Below are 8,948 nucleotides of genomic sequence, written 5' to 3' on the forward strand. Positions count from 1 at the left end.
TAAAAAAAAAATTCTACCCTCTTATATTATAAAATTTTTTGTTTAAAAGATCATTCATACTTATTCCATTTTGATCTCTAAATTTTCACGCCTTCATATGAAAAAAAAAAAAAAAACTATTATAATCCTTTCTTCTTAAACTTTACGCAAAATCAACATTCAATAAAGACACATATTTTCTTCATTTATTAGAGTTGCACGGTATCCGAATATGTATATAATACGTTTGGTAATAAATTTCAAAATAAATAGAAAATCAACTCTATGACAAAAGTAGTACCCAACAAATGATTAAAAGTTTACAATAAAGTTAAGTGCAATATATATATGTATATATATTTTCTTCTATTTGTGGCAAAGTGTTTTTTTTTAAGGATAATATGTTATATCATATGCGTGTGGAGGATGTTGGTGTTAGATGAGGATATTAGATTAGGTCCCAAGAATCAACCAACAGAGACCATATAAATTGGGTTCCAATTAAATTCCAAATCATATATAAAGCCAAAACAATCTTTTGAAAGGATTCATTGGCCTTTTGGGCACTTGAAAGGCCTCTTTCCACTACTTTTATTTATTTATTTATTTTTATCTTTTATCTTTTATTTTTCCCAATTTTACTATCTTTATTTTCCAAATTTATATTCTTCTCTCTCTCTCTCTATATATATATATCATCTCATTCATTTAATAATGAGATTTACTAAAATGATCGAATTCCTGTTAATTTCTTTATAGATTGATAATTACTAGTCCGACATGCTATGGAGTCTCTTGCTAATTTTATATCAAATTAAATAGATTTTGAGTTTTAAATGACTTTAGAAGGTTAGAAAGCATTTTGAGCTCATTAAAAATATCTTTGAAATATTATAGTGTTTGGTTAACTAATGAAAAACAATTTCGATAATTTAAAAGAATATATAGAATAATAAAAAGATCTTGAAATGTTTTAAGAGGACGGAACTTAAATCTTGAAAAGTTGCAAAAAATACTTCATATAATAATGATTTTATCAAAAGTATCTCAAACTCACTATAAATATATATTTTTAACTTATCCGCTCATTTTTTTTTCCATTTACTAGATTGTTTAAATAACTTTTCTATATATATATATATATATATATGAATAAGATTAAAAGCGCTGTTTGAATTCCTTATAAAATGTATGGATTAACTAAAAATGTTTTTTTTTTTTTTTTAATGAGGTAGTTTTGTTAAATGTTTAATTAAAATGTTGAAAAAAACTTTTAAAATATTTGAAAATCAAAAGTAGTCTAAAATTTTCAAAATGAATGAATAAATAACTAAATACTTAACTTTTAATTTCAAAAGTGTTTCGATGGTAAATGTTTTATTTCAAAATATTTTTATTTTTTCAAGTAGGCAAATCACGCCGTAAAACGTACTCTTGTATTTGACAATGTAAATTTTCTGGAAAATTTGTACGGATGACCTAATATTTGGGTCCAAAGTGACAAATGATCTTTTTTTAAAAAAAAAATGTCAAAAGACCTTCTGCTGATGTTATCGCCATATCAAATTATAGGAAATGCCCCCTCACGATATGGTCTCGCTCTCGCTTCACTCACTTTCACTTTTTTTCACTCTCGCTCTCTCTCATGATGTGATTGCTTGTTAGTGTACGAATGATTTGACAATTTTCACGAAATAATTTGTCTGAAACCTCAAATCGTTAATACCTTAAATATACAATGGCGAATTCTTTAAAATCTAAACTTCATTTCAACTGTGCTTTTATTGAATGGGGTTCACTTCAATGATGTTTTGTTGAACGAAGTTTTATTGAACGAGATTTTCCAGAACGAGGCTTTTCAGACCGAAACGAATTTTTTCCATAATGTGGTTTCATTGGAGCTATGTGATTTGTCAAAAAAAAAAAAGGTAAGTAAATCGCATAACGAAAAGAGTGGGAGAGCGAGAGCGAGAGATCATTACCAATGGCTTAGAGCGATAGCGAGAAAGAGCGAGAGTGAGCGACAACAAGAGCGTGAGAAAGCGAGAGCGGAATTGAAATTGTGTATTGGACTGATATTCATCTGCCTGTACAACTTAATGACAAATGTTATTTTATTTTGTAGAATGACAAAAAAGTGTCTACTCATTTGATACAAGGATGATTGGGATGAGAACCAAAGTCTATATATTGGAGGTGAGCTAACAGAAATCATTGTGCCTATTACATTGAAGTATGAAGAACTTAAAGATAATATTTATAGGGTTACAAATGTAATTCTTCAGACTTTGATGTTATTGAGAGTTAAATATAAGCTTGACTATGAAACCCCTTCACAATACATACGGAATGATGGTGATGTTTCATTTCCTTCTTTTCCGATAAGATCTTTCTAGAGTTCAACTATTTGTAATGCTAAAATCGAACCATGACGAAAATGTGAATATGAGTTATGATGATTATACGGGTGTAAACAAACAACACGAAGAATCATATGAATTTAATTGAGAAATCATTGTGCCTATTACATTGAAGTATGAAGAACTTAAAGATAATATTTATAGGGTTACAAATGTAATTCTTCAGACTTTGATGTTATTATGAGAGTTAAATATAAACTTGACTATGAAACCCCTTCACAGTACATACGGAATGATGGTGATGTTTCATTTCCTTCTTTTCTTATAAGATCTTTCTAGAGTTCAACTATTTGTAATGCTAAAATCGAACCATGACGAAAATGTGAATATGAGTTATGATGATTATACGGGTGTAGACAAACAACACGAAGAATCATATGAGTTTAATCGAGAAGAGGATGATATTTCATTATCTATGAACACTCAACCATCAACATTATCAATAGACAATGACTGCACTAATCCATGGGACTTGGAAAGAGAAACTCAGAGTAACCGGCCAGTGATTGGTAATGAGAGATCAGCAAGAACAATGGATTGTAGTCCTCTAAAAGAGCGTGATCCTTTCATAGCCGGTAATGAGAGATTAGCATGATTGAATTCTATGAATTGTGATCTTCTAACAAAGCGTGATCCTTTCGTAGTTGGTAATGAGAGATCAACAGGATTGGATTCTATGGATTGTGGTCTTACAGAGGTGTGTGGATCTGCAGTAAGTTTTTGTTCACTGTCAAATCTATTAGGGAGAGTTGTAAGTGGAGCCTTCATGCAGTGAAAATATCATGGTGTAATATATTCAAGATCACAAAGTATATGCGGACGCACATATGTTCTATCGAAATTTTGAATCACGACTATGGACAAGCAACAATTGTGGTAGTTGGCCAACTAATCAAAGACAATTTTACAGGCATAGGACACGTTTATAAATCTCGTCACATCCAAGAGGATATGAGGAAAAAGTGTAGCGTAAATATAAGTTACGACAAAGCGTAGTTTGCAAGGGAAACCACCTATGCTCTCACCAGGGGTACTTCAGAAGATTCGTACGCTATGTTACATGCTTATGGGGAAGCGTTAAAAATGGAGAATCCATGTACAATGTTTGAAATCGAACTTGAAGAAGATGTGCATTTCAGGTATATGTTTATGACATTAAGGCATTGTATTAGAGGTTTTGCAAGTTGTTGGTATGTGATAATTGTTGTTGGGTCGCATTTGAAAGGAAAATAAAAGGGATCATGTTGGTCTACTTTTCCTTGGACGGTAACAATCAAGTATAGCTACTAGTATATGCCATAGTGGATAATGAAACTGATCGAGCATGAAAATGGTTTATGTCGAATTTGAAGTGTGCCATTGGATAACCCCCCAATTTGTTGTTTGTGTTTGATCGAACAATATCTATTGGCAATGCAATTCATGTAGTTTTCCCTACGACATTTCATAGATTGTGCACATACCACATTGAAAATAATATCATTTCAAACTTTAAGGACAGTACGATTGTTAAGATGTTTAAGGATGCAACCAGGGCATTACGCATGTCAAAGTTCCAATCACACTAGAACCAACTTCGTAGTTTTTAAGATGGTGTTGTAACGAAATATTTGGAGGATATCGGTCTTGAAAGGTGGGCACGTGTTTACCAAACAGAATGAAGATACGACAACACGACGTTGAATAGTGATAAGCGTTTCAATTCCTTAACTAAAGAATATTGACTGCTGCCCATAATATGCTTGTTGGAATATGTTAAAGGCCTCATCCAATCGTGGTTTTATGAACGTAGGAATTATTGGGCATCTCGAACAATGTTACACTTGAACTATTGTAAAAATCGATTAGCAAGTGAGTGTGATAATAGTAAACGATATCGAGTTGAGCCGATTGATTGTTATAGGGTTCATATGCGAGACAATCGATTGGACGATATTGTGAACCTTCATACGAAGGAATGCACATGTAAGAAATTTAACTCACTTGGTATCCCAAGTTCACATGCAATTATGGCTGTCCGGGAACGAAATATCTCCACCCAAAGTCTTTGCAGTCTATTTTATAGTGTCGACTCCCTCATGGCTGCTTATGCAGAGCCTGTAAATCTGCTCGACCACACATCTGAATGGAAGAGAACTCTGAGATATGTGGAAAATAATATTCTTCCTCCAAGAAGAGTGGCACAGGTTGGGCGACGAAGAGTACAAAGAATACCATCTATAGGAGAACATCTTAGACAAGTAAAATGTAATAGGTGTGAGAATTATGGGTATAATCGACAAAACTACAGTGAACCGCTCAAGACCGGGCAACATACTGAACATAGTAGAAATGATTCAAATGTTGGCCGAGATTGATTTTCTATATGCCACTTTCCATCCTCAATGTATGCTCTATGTATAAACAAATGTCCACTGTCTAAAGTGTTTAAATTGTTTGTGCCACTTTACATCCTTAATGTATGCTCTATTTACAAACAAATTGTTTAAATTGTATGCCACTTTTCATCCCTATCTCATTATGACTCGTTCTTATAATGTCTCACTCTCTATGAGTCTCACTCTCTCTAAGTCTCGCTCTTTCTAGTAATGTTACTTAGCATACACAATCTCTTTATGACTCGTTCTGTTAATGTCTACTCCCTCTAAGTCTCGCTCTCGATAGTAACATTATTAGTATATCTCTCTCTTTATGACTCGTTCTGTCAATGTCTCACTCTCTCTTAGTCTCGCTCTCTTTAGTGATGTTACTTATCATATGCTATCTCTTTATGTCTTGTTTGGTTAATGTCTCACTTTCCCTAAGTCTCGCTCTCGCTAATTCTCGCTAAGTGCTAAGGTGTATTGGACCATCGCTCTAAATAGTGTTGTAGATACTCCAGGGAGAGGGTACTTAATCGTTAATCTGTCTAAAGGAAGTTGTACCCTTTCTTCTGTTTCGTTATTTTCTTCTTTGGTGAGGTTGGAGGTGTGTATTTGTCAATATTTTTTCTCTTACGAGCAATTTTTCGATTTTCGACCGTAACTTACATAAATATAACAAGAAGCTGAACATGTTGAATAACAAATATGAACAACGAGCTTTTCCAATCACAGAAGGATCATACCAGTGGATCAAGATGTGTGGTGTCAGATTATGTTATAGCCCTGGCTTCAGCAGACATTGTATTTGTCCTTTCCACTCGAATTGAGATATGAATGTGGAAGGATAGTGGGTAAGGTAGCGATATCTCGCTCTGGAGGTGGAAGTAGGTGGGTGAGGTAGAGGTACTATAAGTGGGTGAGAAATATGTAAGGTTATGGTATTGGGCTCTGCAGGTGGAATAGAAATGGATGAGGTAGTGGTATCAAGATCTTGAAGTGGAAGTGAAGCACGTGAGGTGGTGGTATCCGAAGGGAAAGTTGAGGTAGGTGACTGAGGTAGTGATGGGGTGGGTAATCTAGGTAGAGGTTGGTTAGGTTACCGAGGTAGAGGTGAAATGGGTGACCAAGGTAGTGGTCTGGTTGGTGACCTGGGTAGATGTTGGATGGGTGAGCGAGGTAGGGGTGGGATGGGTGATCTAGGTAGAAGTGAGGTGGGTAACTGAGATAGAGGAGAGATGGGTGACCTAATGGCATTGTGGGTGACCTAATGGCATTGTGGCTTGTTTATGGAGTGGGTGAACTCGTCGCCTCAAAGACCGTGGAACCCTTTATAGAATGTAACAGAGACATAATGGCTGATAGTTGTGCTTTCATGTCTCTTATGTATCCCTTAAGGTTCAATACACAACCATCCAACCTCGATATGAAGCTGTTAATACTCCGCAAATATGAATATATAAAAAGGATAAAAAAAAATAGCTTTCTCCCTGCGACCTGAAACCTCAAACTCAGGACGGTCCTCCTCAGGCTTAGGACGTACGTGTCCCACCAACACATCATGAAACATATCCTCACTGGGGGTGCAGGGACTCGTGGATGTTTATGTCATCCTCATAATCACCATCCCTTTCTCCACCTTGAGCATCTTCCTGCTCATCACCACCCCTACTTTCTGAACTATCATTCCCATTCAAACTACCGCCACGATTGATTGCACTTTTTTGCCTGTTCTTTCCTATCATTGCAATCTCCGTGTAATACACTAAGGTGATCTTAATAGCATCATCATCCTTTTTGAACTTTAACTTTTTAAATTCTTCTTTTACTAAATTCAGGTGGAATGAGTCCAAAATCGATCGATTACCAAAGTACTTAGTTGTAAGTTCTTGTGAAGACTCCTCATTTTGAAGAACTCACGTAGGAGACCGTCACAAACCAGTAATCAACAAAAAATATCTTTAGAAAATGCAACGACCTTTCCATTAAAGAAGAAGCTGACCGAGTCAGCTCTCTTCATCCTCGCTTCCCTCAACAGCATATGGTGGACAATTGGGTTGTTGAATACGATGTCAATGTCTACGAATCACCCAAAAATTGTTCTCTTCAACATCTTTAACTACTCTCGGGTAAGCTTCTCCTTCACAATCTTGTTGGCATTTACAATATGGGCCAAGCTCGTTACTTGCCTGAGAAACCGAACAACTTCACGTATTTTTAAACCTTTTGACATCTTAAAGTACTCCTGCATGAAAGAACATTCAATCTACAGAAAAACCAGTAACCATACATAAGTCTTACTAGACTCACTCTTGCTTGTCTCGCTCTCACATATATTGCTCTCGCCTATATCGATCTCAAAAATCTCGCTTTCACCTTATCTGACTCTAACTATAGTTCGTTTTCGTCCTCAATGACACATAAAACATCAAAACCCAAAATACAAACACATGTGACCGATTACTAAATCTTGAAACCCACACAACGTGTCGGTCGATTCCAACCTAAAATATAAAACAAACATAACATGCACGACGAAGTTTAAATTCACTTACCCAAGAGCTTTAAATGTCGACAGTAGATGGACGATATTGCAAAGCGAGATTGAGCGACACTTCTACACAAGAATACCGAGCGACACTTCCACACAAGATTACTGTTATGTTTGAAGAGAGATTTCGTATGGAAGACAAAAAAGGAGGGCAATTTTGTAATATGGTATGACGATGATGTCAGCAGAGAGTCATTTGACATTTTTTTAGAGAAAGAGGTCATTTGACATTTTGAGTCCAAATATTGGGTCATTGGTCCAAAATTTTCAAATTTTATCTCGTCAATCTTTAATTTTCATGTTTACTTTATTATGTTAACTTTAAAATATTCAATATCTCAAAAAGAAAAAAAAAAACTTTAAAATATTCCTATTATTCACCTAAGACCATGTTTGGTAACCATTTGATTTTTAGTTTTTATTTTTGAAAATTAAGTCTATTTTATCCACATTTCTTACAATGATTTACATATTTCTTAAGTATAATGGTTGAATTTTTAATCAAATTCCAAAAATAAAAACAACTTTTAGTTACCAAATGAATAAATTTGAAGGTAAAATTAGTGTCCAATAGGTTTAATTTTAAAAAACAAAATAGTTACTAAACGGGTTCTAAATAATTTGATTCTACTTCTCACATAAAGCTACATGTGCATGTTTATTCGTTAAAATAAAATAAAATAAATAAATGCATGTTTATTTTAAAAAAAAATCATCACATCATTATTACTATTATTTGTTCTTTTTGGGACCATTTGGCGTGAGATTCCTTTACAAATATATTAGATACGTCATAGGAGATTAATTCCAATATTTATAATAATAGCTATTTTTTTTTTCTTTTTTTGTGGAATTAATAATAGTTAAATTTGTACCTTTTAATGTATTGACGTTATTTGTAAGATGGTCACGTTCTACTCAGTTTATTGTAGAAGTAAAAAGATTGATGTTTAATTCTCAACTTTTGACACCATATATATCCCCGTCAAACTTTGTAAAGACAGTATTTTTTTCTATAATTGTTCGAGCCAATTTCTTATATACAAATGTATATTTAAAAAATTAGTCAACTAATAAAAAAAAATCATTATTTAAAGAAAATTAAAAGTAAAACAACAAATAAATTTGAAAAATGGTTTCCATGTATTTTCTTTCATCGATCAATTTTGGTTGATAATTATTGAATAGTTGAATATTGTTTAATAATAGAAAACTTCAAATCTAACCCAATCAAATCTTCTCCAAACACAAACCAATTCAAATCCAAATCTAAATATCATATTCGAGGTCTGAGGTTCAATCTTCTTTTTTACGCATGGTAAAAAAAAAAAAAAAAACTTCTCTATCAATTTAGCATATATATATATTTTTAACATAACCGATTAAACAACTACCGTAATTATTTTGGAAGTAGAAAAACCAGAACTCAACACTTCAAAATAAAGTATGTTAAGAAAAAAGAAAGAGAGACACAAATCCAACCCTCAACATATAAACTTTTGGAAAGAAATCGATTAATTTTAATTCTATCAAGTTTACAACAACTCATCGACGCAACATAATATTTCACACAGTAATTACAAGATATAATCAAAACTTTTATGAGAGCATACTTTTGATCCAATATTCTCTTTTTTG

Source organism: Benincasa hispida, chromosome 11, assembly GCF_009727055.1.
Source record: "Benincasa hispida cultivar B227 chromosome 11, ASM972705v1, whole genome shotgun sequence".
Lineage (NCBI taxonomy): Eukaryota > Viridiplantae > Streptophyta > Magnoliopsida > Cucurbitales > Cucurbitaceae > Benincasa > Benincasa hispida.